This window comes from Peromyscus leucopus, chromosome 8a, assembly GCF_004664715.2.
Source record: "Peromyscus leucopus breed LL Stock chromosome 8a, UCI_PerLeu_2.1, whole genome shotgun sequence".
In the NCBI taxonomy this organism is placed as follows: domain Eukaryota; kingdom Metazoa; phylum Chordata; class Mammalia; order Rodentia; family Cricetidae; genus Peromyscus; species Peromyscus leucopus.
Window position 1 is genome coordinate 27,459,250 of NC_051085.1, and position 13,436 is coordinate 27,472,685.

Sequence of the window (13,436 nt, forward strand, 5' to 3'; positions counted from 1 at the left end):
GCAGGTGGGGCAGCAAGATGGCTCAGTGGGTAAAGGTGCCTGCCACGCAAGCTTGGAGACCAGGGTTCAATCCCCTGAACCCACATAAAGGTGGGCTGAGAAAGGCAACTCCACAAAGTTGTCTTCTGACCTATATGGACACACACTAATGACAAACAAATAAATAAATATTGGGAGGCGGGAGAGATGGCTCAGGTTTTCAGAGCACTTGTTGCTCCTGTAGAGAATAAGCAACCTCGTGGCATGGCTGCTAACCACCTGTAACTCCAGCTCCTGGGGTTGCCCTCTTTTGACCTCTGATGGCACTGGGCATGCACACGGTGCACATATACACATGCAGGCAAAACAGTAGAATAACTAAACCTTAAAAAAAAAAAAAAAGAATGTTGGAAGCAAAGAAAAGCTAGAGATTATGGTTCAGAGTTTGAAGGGATGTAGAAATGAGGAAAGAATAAAAATGGCTTTAGGCTATGAAGAAAGTTCTAGAGAATGATAGTCTGGAAATTTTGAGAGGATGATGAAAATTCATGGGTTAAGAAGAGGGTATCTTAGAGTGATAAACACCATAACCAATGGTGAGAAAAGTGTGTATTTCACCTTATAACTCTGAGGTAACAATCTATTACTGAAGAAAGTCAGGATATGAGTTCAAGGCAGGAACCTAGAGGCAGGAGCTATTGCAAAGACCATGGAGGAATGCTGCTTACTGGCTTGCTCCTCGTGGCTTGCTCAGCCGGCTTTCTTATAGTACATTAACCCTCTAGCCCAGGGGTAGCAACACCCACAGTGATCCGGGCCCTCCCATATTCGTCAATAAAGAAAATGCACCACAGTCTGGCCCACAGGCCAATCTGTTGGGGACATTTTCTTAATTGAGGTTCCTCCTTCCAAAATGATGCTTGTATCAAGTTGACATAAAACTACTCAGCACAGGGGATGTAAACAAGAACACATTTAAAGGCATGGCATGGGTAAGAAATAAGGATATTGTTTCTCAGGAAATAAGAGAGAGTTTAGGAGTTAAAGAGAAAAGTTAGAGGTATTTGATGTGTGTGTGTGTGTGTGTGTGTGTGTGTGTGTGTGTGTGTGTGTGTGTGAGAGAGAGAGAGAGAGAGAGAGAGAGAGAGAACCTAATGAATGAGGAGATTCTCAGATGAAGGCTGATTTGGAGCCATAAACCCTGACGAAAGGGGAGTCAACACCTAGGGCTAAATTGGTAAGTCTTCCAGCTTTGCTGACAGCTCCTCGGCATTAGTAACATTTCAGTCTGTAAGGACAGTGACCGAAGGCCAGTATCTCTTTCAGAGCAGTGTGTGTCCCCTTCCTGAAACTCTAGAGTTGTCTATGATTGGGCTTGGGCATTTTCCAAATGACCTGAGTGTATTTATAGACCCTTACACTACACCAATTTTTGCTGATTTCATCAATGGAATGCTGGTTTTTTATCCATTTTAATTTTTACTGTTAACAAATTTACAGTTAACTACGTATAAACATTAGAAAGACCTACCTTGTGTGTGTGGGGGGGGGAGGGTTCGAGATATGTATAGTCATTTGTGTGCGAGTATATGTGTATGAAGACCAGAGGAAAAGCTCTGCCTCCTTTGTCCTCTAGGTGCTATCCACCTTGACCTTTCCTGCCGTCATGACAGGGTCTCTCTCACCTGGTGCTTGACAATCAGTCTAGGCTGGCTGCCTAGCAAGCCCCTGAGACCTGCTTGTCTCTGCCTCCCCAGTGCTGGGCTTGCAAGCATCCACCACCACACCTAGCTTTTTACATGGTTTCTGGGGATCAAGTTTAAGTCCTCAAGCTTCACCGATGGAGACATCCCCCAAGCCCCAAGAGCTACTTTGCTGAACAGTTTGTCATAGGCAAACATTGAGAAATTACTGAACTATGGTGAAATAGCATAATAAGAAATTTCAAAATTACATTTTGTGAAAATGTTAAGCCCATTGAAAAACCCTCAGCTTAAAACTCTCCTATTGTTTCCTACTTCTGAAATAGAACCAAGTGCAAGACACAGTATAATGTAAAGTAACAGATTGCTTTTTCTCTTACAGTGACATCCCATTCAGAGCCTTCTACACAATATAATGTTACACACACACACACACACACACACACACACACAGAGAGAGAGAGAGAGAGAGAGAGAGAGAGAGAGAGAGAGAGAGAGAGATTTACTGTATTTATATGATAAAGTTGGCATTTTATAATACCAAATATAGGTATTAGCAACTGGAACCATGCCTCAGTTATCTCTCTTAAGAAAGATAGTATAGGAATGTTTTAAACAAATATTTAGTTAAAAATTTGAACAGGCCTGGAGAGTGTAAAGTGTAATATAAATGCTAAATAAAGATAATATATTCTTAACAGCAAGCTCCTTTGAAATGGGGCCTATGGATTTCATGATCACTCTGTTTATGTGTTTTTAGAAACTTTCAGGACCCACTTGCCCACGAATACTCCTACAGCCTGATACCTATGGCCCGGTGACCAGCAAGAAAGGAACAAGCAAGAGGGTGGTATAATAATATGTATCACAGTATTTTTTTCAATTGCTTAATAAATGTTTATTGCACAGTCATGAGTAGTTGTGAAGACTTTGTCTTGGCTCATCGTGCCTGGGCTCTCACTTTCTGGATGATAAACACACCACAGGAACAAACAGACAGACTGACAGAAGACTTCAACAAGTACTTCTCTAACAAAGACATACAGGCAGCAGATACAAAACAAATATTCAACACCACTAATCATTTGGGAGATGAAATTAGCTGTTATCGATTGCACTCGAGTTAGGAAGACCATTATCAAAAAGCAAATGAGAAGTGTGGGCCAGGACATGAAGCATATCTTTGCACACCAGGGGCATGTCACTCTGGAATGTCATTACAGAAGACAGCATGGAGGTGCTAAAAAATACTGAAACTATAATTATTACTCATTACTGTTCTACACATGCTACATCTCAGTATTTACCCAAAGAATCTGAATATAGAATGCAAAGGTTATTGCATTCAGTCCTGTGGTTATTGCAGCACTATTCCTAATAGTTGACTAGTAAATTCAACTTGTATCCACCCGCGAATAAACATATAAAGAAAATGTGACACATAGACATAGTGGAATGCTGTTCAGCCTTAGAAGCTGGGAACTTGTTTCATGTGAGACAATAGCATGATCATGAAGTTAAATCCACTCACAGAAAGATAAACCTCAAATGTTCTTTTAACAGAACCCTGACACAGACGCAGACTAAGCAGAATGGTGAGTCTTAGAGGCTGGAGTACCAGAGAATGTGGAGATGTGGGCCAGTAGATACAATGTTTCAGTTAAGAGGACAGTGAGACTAAAGTATCTGAAGTGATGGATAAATTAATTAGTTTGACTCAATCACACTCCCCTTGATAAACATATTAGAATAACTTTGTAACTCATTGTGTTCCCTTTTTATTTGTAACAAAAACACCCGAGAAAACAAATTAGAAGAGAAAGATTTATTCTGGCTCACAGTTTCCGAGGGTTCAGCTTTTCTTCCCCCTAGGGGCTGACTTTATTGCTCTGGGCCTGAGATGAGGTAGAATTCCCTGATGGCAAGAGAGGCTGGTCCTTTCAGTGTAGGCAGGACATAGAGACAGAGTGGGGAAGAGCCAGGTATAAGATATGCCCTTTGAAGATATACCTTATTAATCTGCTTAGGCTAGTCAAGATTGCATTCCATTTCCCTTCACTTCTCCATGGTCCATTCAACTATGAACCCATTGAAGGATTAAATCATTAATCAGGTCAAACAGAAGTCCCCTGATCCAGTCACTTCCCCAAGTCCCTTCCTCTGCACATTGCACTGGAGACCAAGCCTTCAAAACACAAGCCTTCTGGAGACATTTCATATTCAAGGCATAACTCCTGTAAATATATACAATCATCATTTCCTAATAGCTGATAAATACAATAAATCTACCATTTATTCGTTACAACTAAATACTGAGGACTTTTTCTAGCATTCATCCATAAAATACTTACAACACCCTTCTGGGCTAGGTATTGTTAACCATTTCAATTTACAAATATAGAAAGGGAGCGAAAGAGGTAGAGTAGATGGTCCAAACTGCATGTTTGAGACAGGATTCTGTCCTGTTGCCTCTGCTATGGCCTCAGACTGGTTTTCCTGCCTGCATTTCCTCAGTGCATCAGGATTACAGACACGTGCCATAATGGCTAGTGTCTTTCTTATCTTCCTCTGACTATGAATGATGTACCATTTGCAATGCCTATCAGCTACCTTCATCTCTGGTAGCTCTTGTCCATATGGCTAAGTGTGACTGGCCATTGGCAAGGGCAAGCACTCTCTCCTAGGCTGCCCTTTCCATTCACTTTGCAGATGAACTGTTAACTCCTGGCCCAATCACCTGTGGCCAGGAAACCAGGGTAAAAGCAAAGAGGGGTCTAGAGTGAATTGCTAAGGGAATAACAGAGGACAACGGCCACCAATATATTCTGAAATCTGGTTTGTTCTCATTAATAGTGCTTAGTTCTGAGGTGTTCAGATTAAGGTTTTCCTTCTAAATTTTCTTTTCTTCTTTATTTATTTAGTGTTTTTATTTTTAGCAGTGCTGGTGATCGGATGGCTCTTTTGTGTGGCAGGTGAAAGAGCTCTACCACTAAGATGCTTGAATTTGGCTTTGTTGGCTTTCAGACAGTCTCATATGTAGTCCAGATGGCTCTTGAATGATCTCTTGATCCCCATGCTTCAGTGTGACTCAAGTGCTGGGACATCCAGCATGTTCTCAGAATGTCAATTGTATTTCATGATCATAAGCTTTGCGCTAATAAAGTACACTTATGCAGATGTGCCGCAAGAACAGGAATCAGGATTGGAGTTAAAGTACTTGGACAAACCTTTCAGTGTTGTGTAGAACTTGTTTTCTCAAGCTGTGGATCGCATCTCCATTTTGGGTTCTGTAACTGAATGTGGAAGTCATGTACATAAAACGATTGGTAACAGCACAAGGTTCTTTTTGTTGTTGTTATTTTCCAAGACAGGGTTTCACTGGGTAGCTTTGTGCCTTTCCTGGAACTCACTCTGTAGCCCAGGCTGGCCATGAACTCACAGAGATCCACCTGGCTCTGCCTCCCAAGTGTGGGGATTAAAGGCGTGAACCACCACCACCTGGCTCAGCACAAGTTTCTTGATCATGCAACAATCAGAGATTAATTCAAAATCAAACATGCAGTACATGCATCTAAGCTGTATCTGGAAGTGTTTGCCAGTGTTGCATTATGACTTCACTGCAGCCTTGGTTCTGAACATACAGGATGTGCACATTGCAATGAGTTCCCAGCTACACCATGGAATACCAGAAAAGATCACCTGAAACACCAAGGCCTAGATTTGAGACTGTTATATGCTATGACCTACAGTGTTTTGATTGTACATACAAAACTGTTTGCACTTAAATAAGCATAAATGTATAATTATAGAAAACAAAGACTTGCCGGGTGGTGGCGGCAGTGGAAGTGGAGGCGAGGCAGCAGCAGTGGTGGGTGGTGGCGCATGCCTTTTATCCCAGCACTCGGGAGACAGAGGCAATGGAATCTCTGTGGGTTCGAAGCCAGCCTGGCCTACAGAGTGAGTTCCAGGACATCCAGGGCTACACAGAGAAACCCTGTCTCAAAAAAACCAAAAAAAAAAAAAAAAAAAAAAAAAAAAAAAAAAAAAAAAAAAGGAGAAAGAAAAAAAGAAAACAAAGACATTTTAATATTTTTCTATCATCCCTCAGCACATAAGTATCAAATTAGTATACCTTTGGATTATATTTTGTTAAAATGTTTGATTTTAAAAGTTACTACTTTCATTACATAAAAAAAGGTCAAATAAATTTTGACTTGGAATTAGAACAAAATCTTCAAAAATCTCTGAAATGGCCCTAAACGTATTTCTGCCATTTTACAGTATATATTAATGTGAATGGCATTCTCAGCATTGATAATTATAAATTTTAAATGTCAATAAACTCTGGAATATTGTGAAGATGCTCTACATCCTGCAATATTAAATATTCAGATGAGATTTGATTCTTGATGTACTGATAAACAAGCACATTCATTGCATTAGTATGCAAATTTGCTTTCATCTTTCTAAATGGTATGGTTATATATCAAAGAATTGTTTTAAAACAAAATTCTTTATAATTTCTTATAAATAAATGCTTGACTTATGTACCTATTTTATATACTCATAGATGGAAGGTCCTATAAAATAATTTTGGAGCAATAATGGGTTGCAAGTGGAAAAAATGTAAGAAGTCCTAGTTCAGAGCAAGATCAAACTGAGCTCTTATAAGTATCAATAGTAAGAATCTGGGTGAAACCAGTTTACACCCTTGGAATAACATGGAATGCACAATTACCTGGGGGGAGGGGAAGAAACCCACAACAATCACCTGATCACTCAATGCATATTTCAAAGCAAGACAATTCAGTAAAAAACACAATTTTTTATTATTGTTCACTTGACAATTTTTCTAGAAATAGCTGACTTTACCATAAAGACTGATGACCAATCACACATGGCAACATGAGGTCCTGGGTTAGGAAAAGCAGTTATGTGACTACAAAGCCGATCAAATCTAACTGGCCTTAGGGAAATGGAATCTATGACCTTTATCTCATTAGCGAGGGCTTAAGCCCGGGGAATGAGCTCTCCATTGACAACATTCTGGTACCTGGATGGCGGATGAAGTCTCACTCCTGACTTCAATTACTTCCTGGGTTCTATATCATTTGTGCTACAAAGTGACATGTGCCTGTGACACATTGGGAGGGGCGGAGGGCCGTGGTTTTTAAAGAGGCTCAGAAGTCAGTTAGTCTGTTTTCACTGTCAAACTAAGGAGAGAAGGGAAACCCCCAAATGTGGATGGGCCTGCTCAGTGGTTCCCAGTGGCAGAGAACACGAACCTACTGGACTTCATTCTCTGGCATCTTTAAACTTGGGGTGGGGCGGGGGCACTGGCTCAGGGAGGAGGCCATCCATCACAGGCCTGTGTCCTAAAAGGGAGGACATGCTTAGTGTTGGGGACAGGGAGTGAAAGTCATTATTAACTTGAAGTTCATGCAGTGGCAGTTACAGGAAGGATGTAGAGTAGGAGGTGCCCAATGACCGCCACTTGGGAGCTGTTGAGAAGCCTCAAAATGTCTTTGAAGAGTGACTGTCATCATTTGTTTAAAATATTCTCCACATAAATCTACTTTGGCGCCTGGCGGTGGTGACTCACGACTTTAATCCCAGCACTCGGGAGGCAGAGGCAGGTGGATCTCTGTGAGTTCGAGGCCAACCTGGGCTACCAAGTGAGTTCCAGGAAAGGTGCAAAGCTACACAGAGAAACCCTGTCTCGAAAAAAAAAAAAAAAAAAATTACCTTGGCTTCAGCATATCTAGGAATGGACATTTGGGGTGGTATGGATGGACATTTGATATTAAAAGCATAGAAAAATAAGGAAGTGAGGTTATCCCCTTGTTTGGGACGTCAGGAGAGTGGTAGTCCTATGTCTGAAAAATGAGTTTGGCATTTACGTGTTCTGGGATGAGGCAGGGTCGGATAAGTAAGAGGTAGAGCTGGAGGAAATTAAACAATGCTGGCTAGAAGTGTAAAGTATTCTCCAATTATCCAGCAAATGATCGGTGGAAGGTTGAAGACAGAGCACAGAAGCTTCTATTAGTATATTACTTTCTTGGGGAACAAGTGGTCCAGTGTACTGATGACCGTACTAATTTATACGAAGAATAAAATTGACATCTAGATTCTAAGGGCATTTCTGCTTGTCTGTGATGGTGTCATTTCAGGATTTTTTGTGGGGGTGGGGGCGGGGAGAGGCAGCAGTTTTTCAAGTCTTTATTCTCACAGGTCTTCAATATCTTCAGTATCTCCTCTATGTTGGGCCATAACAACTTGAGACAAAGTTTCCACAGTGACCTCTGGAGCAGAGATACAATGTATTGTATCGAACTTCAAGCCATCCCCATTTCTGTTGGCCAACCCTCGCTGGGGCAGACTTCCATGCAAGGCATGCTCTCCAAACCCTTGGCTTTAATAGGCCTTCTTTGATTGGTTGTTCTTCATAGACTCCTTCCAGGATAATGGGTTATCATACATTCTGGACGTACATCTTTCCTTGCTGCTAAAGGCCCTCCTCAATTATTCATTCTACCATGGTATTTACTACTTAACATAGTTGCTCATAATGTTACTTTTGGTTGCATTTTCATGTCAGGCACCTTGTAGGAAGGTTGGTGAGCGTGGCAGCAAACACCTACTATCCCAGCCCTTAGGAAGCTGAGGCAAAGGGCTGCTGTGAATCTAAGGCCGCCTGGGTTGCAGCATAAGACTTTAAACCAAAACCAAACTAAAACAAACCCAAAAATCTAATTAAAAAAAAAAAGGACTATTGAATTCATGTCTATGAAAACACACTCACACAATAGAAATAGAAATATCACCTAAAATTATCTGGAGCATGATTTTAAGATGGATGGAGTTTTAGAAAGAGGAATTTGAGATTAATTTTGATTTTCTTGGGGGCAAGGTTAACACACAACTCACGGCCTTTCTTTCTTTTTCTCTGGTAGTCTGCCTTTGGCCGGTTCACTTTTTGTTATTCAAGAGTTGGGGAGAAAAGGACGGAAGTTGAAATTCCTGTCTGCTAAGGAAGCCATCCTGGCACAGCCTTGAAGCTGGTAGAATGTAATGAGTAAACTCAGGTGGTGGTCTGAGATTATCAGTAGCTCTCACTAACCTTTTTCCTGCTGCACACCCCTGAACCATGGCAACACATGAAGCTTATTTTACTAACTCGTCGAAACTCGGCAGGGTTAGTCAGCACCTGTGTCCCAAAGCACATGTCAAGCCATGTACCTCGGTTTGGGGTTCGGAGAGCTGGTCTCTACAGTAACAGAAAAAAATTGGTGGTGTGGTCTGTTTCTCTGGGGCAATTTCACGGGCCTGAGGAAAGAATTGAAGAGTTTATTTTCCCGAAACTAGTTCAAGGAACATTCCTTAAGCGAAAAAAAAAAAAAATTCAATCAAGAATAATCTTACTTACATTTTAGGGGGAGGCTTTTTAATATGGAATTTCCATCTGTGATATATTTAAATTCTAGGCCTCAGGCAACAATAGCAGAGAAAGGCCCCTGTACCCCTCATGAGCTGCAAAACAAACAGTAGACGCTGGGGGCGGAGCTTTCCTTTACTTCCCCACTGCTTTCCCTCAGAGAAGTGTTAGCCCGGCTTCACCATCTCAGAAATCACACGTTGTTACTGCTTTTTTTCCCTCCCCCTCGTTCCCTTCCCAGCAAACTCTCCTGTTGGCATCAACATATTTATCGCAACTTTAATGACTTCGAATTGTTTTGTCTGTCCCCGAACCTTGTAGAAAAGGGGAAGCGTAAACTCCCCACCCCAAAGCCAGTTGGCAGTCCGCAAGCAAAAGGCTGTCAATATCAAAATACAATACTAGCTTGATCCAGATTTGACGCGCTGACAAAGGCTGGGTTTGCTATTTAGGAAAGCTCAGCCATCTTGACTGAGTACATCGAGCGGGCGGGCGGTCCCGTCTTATTGCCTAGGCACTTTACCAGGGATTTCTAAGTTGAGGTGGAACTCCCAGCATCCTTTAGAGCAGAGGCCTAACCCGCTGAAGCTGTCAATACAAACCCCATTTAGGATGCGGAAAGAACGCGCAAGTTTCAGACTTTATTATGCATTCTTCCCGTCTCGAAAAGGGCCAATTAAACTCCGTACGAGCTTAGAACTTTATTTCTTATTTTTCTTGACCTGTGGCATGTCTTTAGCCTCCCCCCCTCCCTCCACCCCGGGTAGCAACGGTGGGAGACCAGGGCCCACTCTTTAATGGCTGAATGCACACATTTCACCAGCACATGGTGGTGGTTTCGCTGCTCTGCGAAATGCCTCGGGAGAAAAAAAAAAAAAAAAAAAGTAAAGTGCAAAAGCAGACAAAGAAATCTATAACCTTCTCAGTCTGTTCCCATTTGTTCGGGCCGTTCTTTTGAGCCAGCTCGGGGAAAGCAGGCGACCGAGGATCGCGAAGAAGAGATGCACCTGAACCCGGGTCGGCTGCGGGCGGCCGCCTGGGCCGAGCCGCTCAATTGCTGCTTTCCAGCGGCGAAGGCGCAGCAGCAGTAACAGGGAAGGCAGCGCGAGCCTCCCCGGCGGCGGCGGCACCGGCACCAGCGCAGTTTCCCCTCTCCCCAGCCCTGACTCTACGCGCACATGCGCACTGCGCCCGCAGCCCTGGACCATTTGTCAGGACTACTCGTGAGACGGAGAAAAAAAAAAGAGAGAAAATTTGGGGGTAAGAAGCGGCTGATCGGATCTAATCTCTAATTAATCCGCAGCTCGGGCCCGTGCCAAAGCCATTCATTGATTTTTTTTTTTCTCTTTCTTTCTGGGGGAGGAGGATGAAAGTTCCGAGACCTTAGCGAGGGAAGGAAGCGCACCCTCGTCTTGGGAAAGAGATCAGGGGAGGGGAAGGAGAGAAGGGGTTTTCTCCCCCACTTCTCTGCGCCTCTGGGAAAGAGGAGAAAACTTAATCCCGGGGAAAAAAAGTGGGCAAGTGACTCGGAAGCGGCTGGCGGGGGAGTCTGTGGGCATCTCACTCCGAAGTAGTGAGTGCGAGTGCGAAAGAGGAACAAAAGAGAGAGAAAAGAGAAAGGAAAAAATGGGGGGAGGAGAGACTTGTATTTTTTTTTTTTTTTCCCTGCTTTTGCGCGCACACGGGGAAGGGTGTGGGGGGCCGTGCGGAAGGGAGCGGGCCGAGGCGGCCGCGTCGGGCCGTCGCCGGCGCGCAGGCGGCGGGATGCGTGTGGGCCCCCCTCCCCCGCGGCACCCCCCTCCCGAGCTTGTCACTTTGGTCGCTTTTTTGACACCGGGCGCGGGGTGGCGGCGGCGGTGGTGGTGGTGGTGGTGGAGGGAGGGGGGAGCGCGGCGCCGCGGGGCTGCGTGTCCGGGGCGGCGCTGGGGGGATGGGGGGGGGAGAGAAGAAACGCGGCGGAGCCGCAGCCTCCCCGGGGTGTGTGTGTGTGTGTGTGTAATGGGGAGGGGGGGGGGAACGGCGGGCGAGCGCGATCGGCCCGAGGCAGGGGGCGCCGGCTACCGGAGGGGGGGGGGACCGTGGGCACGATCGCGGTCGCGACTCCGGTGCGGCGGCGGCGGCGGCGGCGGGAGGAGGACGCGAGCCCCGGCGCGCCGCCCCTGCGGCTCCCCCCTCCGCCCGTTGTGGCCTTTGTGCCGGGCGCGCACCGGGAGAGCGAACGAGCGGGCGGGCGAGCGAGCGAGCGAGCGAGCGAGCGGGCGAGCGCGAGAAGTCCAAGTACGGGAGACCGAGGCAGTGGGAAAAAAGAGAGAGAGAGAGAGAGAGAGAGAGAGAGAGAGAGAGAGAGAGGAGAGGCCGGGCTACTTTGCTTCCCGGCTCGGCGGCTGCGGAGAACGGACTGGTTGAATGTGGCAGCAGAGGCGCGTCTCGGCGGCGGCGGCGGCGCGGCCGTGTGTGTGTGTGTGTGTGTGTGTGTGTGTGTGTGTGTGTGTGTGTGTATCGGTGTGTCGGTGTGTGAGTGTGTGTGTGTATGTGTCGGGTGTGTGTGTGTGTGTGTGTGTGAGTGTGAGCGCGCGCCGAGAGGCCTCCGCGACTCGCACCGCGCACACGCACCCTCACACGCACGCACAACCCGAGCCGCGGCGGGGCCGGCGGCCGAGAGTTTGCGTGTGTGCTCTTCCCCGCTCGCCGCCGCCTCCCCCGCTCGCCGCCGCCGCCGCCGCCGCCGCCGACTGTGGGAGAATTTCCTAGAGATCGCCTCCAATTTCCGCCATTTTGGGAAAGTTGCACGGAAAAAGAAAAAAAAAAAAAAAAGAAAGAAATAAAGCCTCTGCTTGATTTTTTTTTTTTTTCCTGCCCGAGGCAGGAAAGTGCTTTTTGGGGAGCGCGGCGGCGGCGGCGGCGGCGGCGCGGGCCCGACATCGGCGTCCCCGCGGGGAGGAGGGCGCGGGCCGAGCCGGGCACCCGCGCCGTCGCGGTGTTCTTCTTAGTGCAGCGCCGCCGGTGCGGGCGGGCGCGGGCGTGCAAGGCGAGGCAGCGGCGGCCGGGGGGCAGGCGGCCGGGCGGGCGGCCGGGCTGCGGCGGGGGCCCGCGGTGCCTGCAACTTGTTTACGGCCGCCCGCGGTGGCCGAGGCCGGCGACCCGGGTCCGCCTGGCGCCGCGTGCGTGCGCCGATCTGCGCTCATGGGCTGCTGTCTGCTCCACGCTCGCGTCCTGGGCCCGGCGGGGCCGGCCTCGCGCGGCGGCGGCAGCGGCGGCGGCGGCGGCGGCGGCGGGGCGGGGGAAGTAGAGGCCGGCGGGGGTGGGGATCGGGAAGCGCAGGAGCCGAGGCATCCGCCGCGCGCCCCGCCAGCCAGCCAGCCAGCCAGCCAGCCAGCCAGCCAGCCGCCGACCGGAGGAGGAGGCAAACTTGAGAGCGGCGGGGCGAGGGGCGCGCTGGCTGGCGGAGGGAAAACTTTAATCGCCTCCTGAGGGTGGAGAAAAAAAAAAAAAACCCAAAAAGACAAAAAAAAAAAAGTGGGGGGGAGTGATTCTGGGATCCGAACCCCGCGATCACGGCCCCCACCGCGCCACCGTGAGAGAAAGTTGACCGGCGGGGCGGCTTTCTCCGCGCCCCGGCCCGCGCGGAGGCAGAGGTGTCTGTCTGTCCGTCCGCGCTCCGTGAGAGCCAGGGTGGGAGATCGAGCCGCACTGCCGGGTCGCGTGGGTCAGGGCTCTTGCCCCACCCTTCCACGGGGACACGAAGGTAAACGACGCTTCGGTTTCCCTTCTCTGTCCTCCCGCAGCCACCGCCCAGCTTCCTTTTCCTCCTCTTTCCCCGCTGATTTTTTTTTCTTTTTTCAAGAGGGGACCCGAAAAACGGAGTCTCTTTCCTTATGCAACTTCCTCGGGCGCCGTTTGCACGGCCCTTCCCCCTCCGCCTTCTGCATCCCTTGGCCCGCTCCTTTGCCACCTCGGGGCCACCGCCAGAAACATGCATGCATTTGAGATCACCCAAAGTGCCCAGGAACAAAAATAGATTTTAAAGAATTGTTCTAAGTTAAGGGAAACTGAGACGATTGTGGTGTGTGTGTGTGTGTGTGTGTGTGTGTAGGGGGGGGAGCGTTGAATTTTCATTTCGATTTTCGTAGATGGTTGGTTGTGATGTCTTTATTGGTGTGGGGAGCCCGGGAGGCTCTGTACTGGCTACCTCGGTCGCGTAGATTTTTGCGCAAGTTTTTAGAAAAACACTGAGTCGAGCAGAGAGCATTTCTCCGGAAAGTTTCAAGTGCACCAAAATAACGAGCCTGCAAAACTGGCCACGGGGGGACCTCTAGTGG

At 47.5% G+C, this 13,436-nt stretch overlaps 1 protein-coding gene across 8 annotated transcripts in view; it reads left to right on the forward strand.

Moving 5' to 3' along the window:
* The first annotated feature begins 10,273 nt into the window (after positions 1-10,273).
* The window catches only part of L3mbtl3 (L3MBTL histone methyl-lysine binding protein 3), a 114,039-nt gene continuing 110,876 nt past the window's right edge, over positions 10,274-13,436 (forward strand). For 5 of the 8 annotated variants that reach the window (XM_037200480.1, XM_028877382.2, XM_037200481.1 and 2 more), the window contains exon 1: positions 12,774-12,862. The gene's annotated coding sequence lies outside the window, so the exon portion shown is untranslated. Of the gene's footprint in view, positions 10,378-11,247; positions 11,395-12,773; positions 12,863-13,436 lie in introns of those variants that run through there. The other 3 variants (XM_028877381.2, XM_028877386.2, XM_028877383.2) reach the window with 3 other exon arrangements.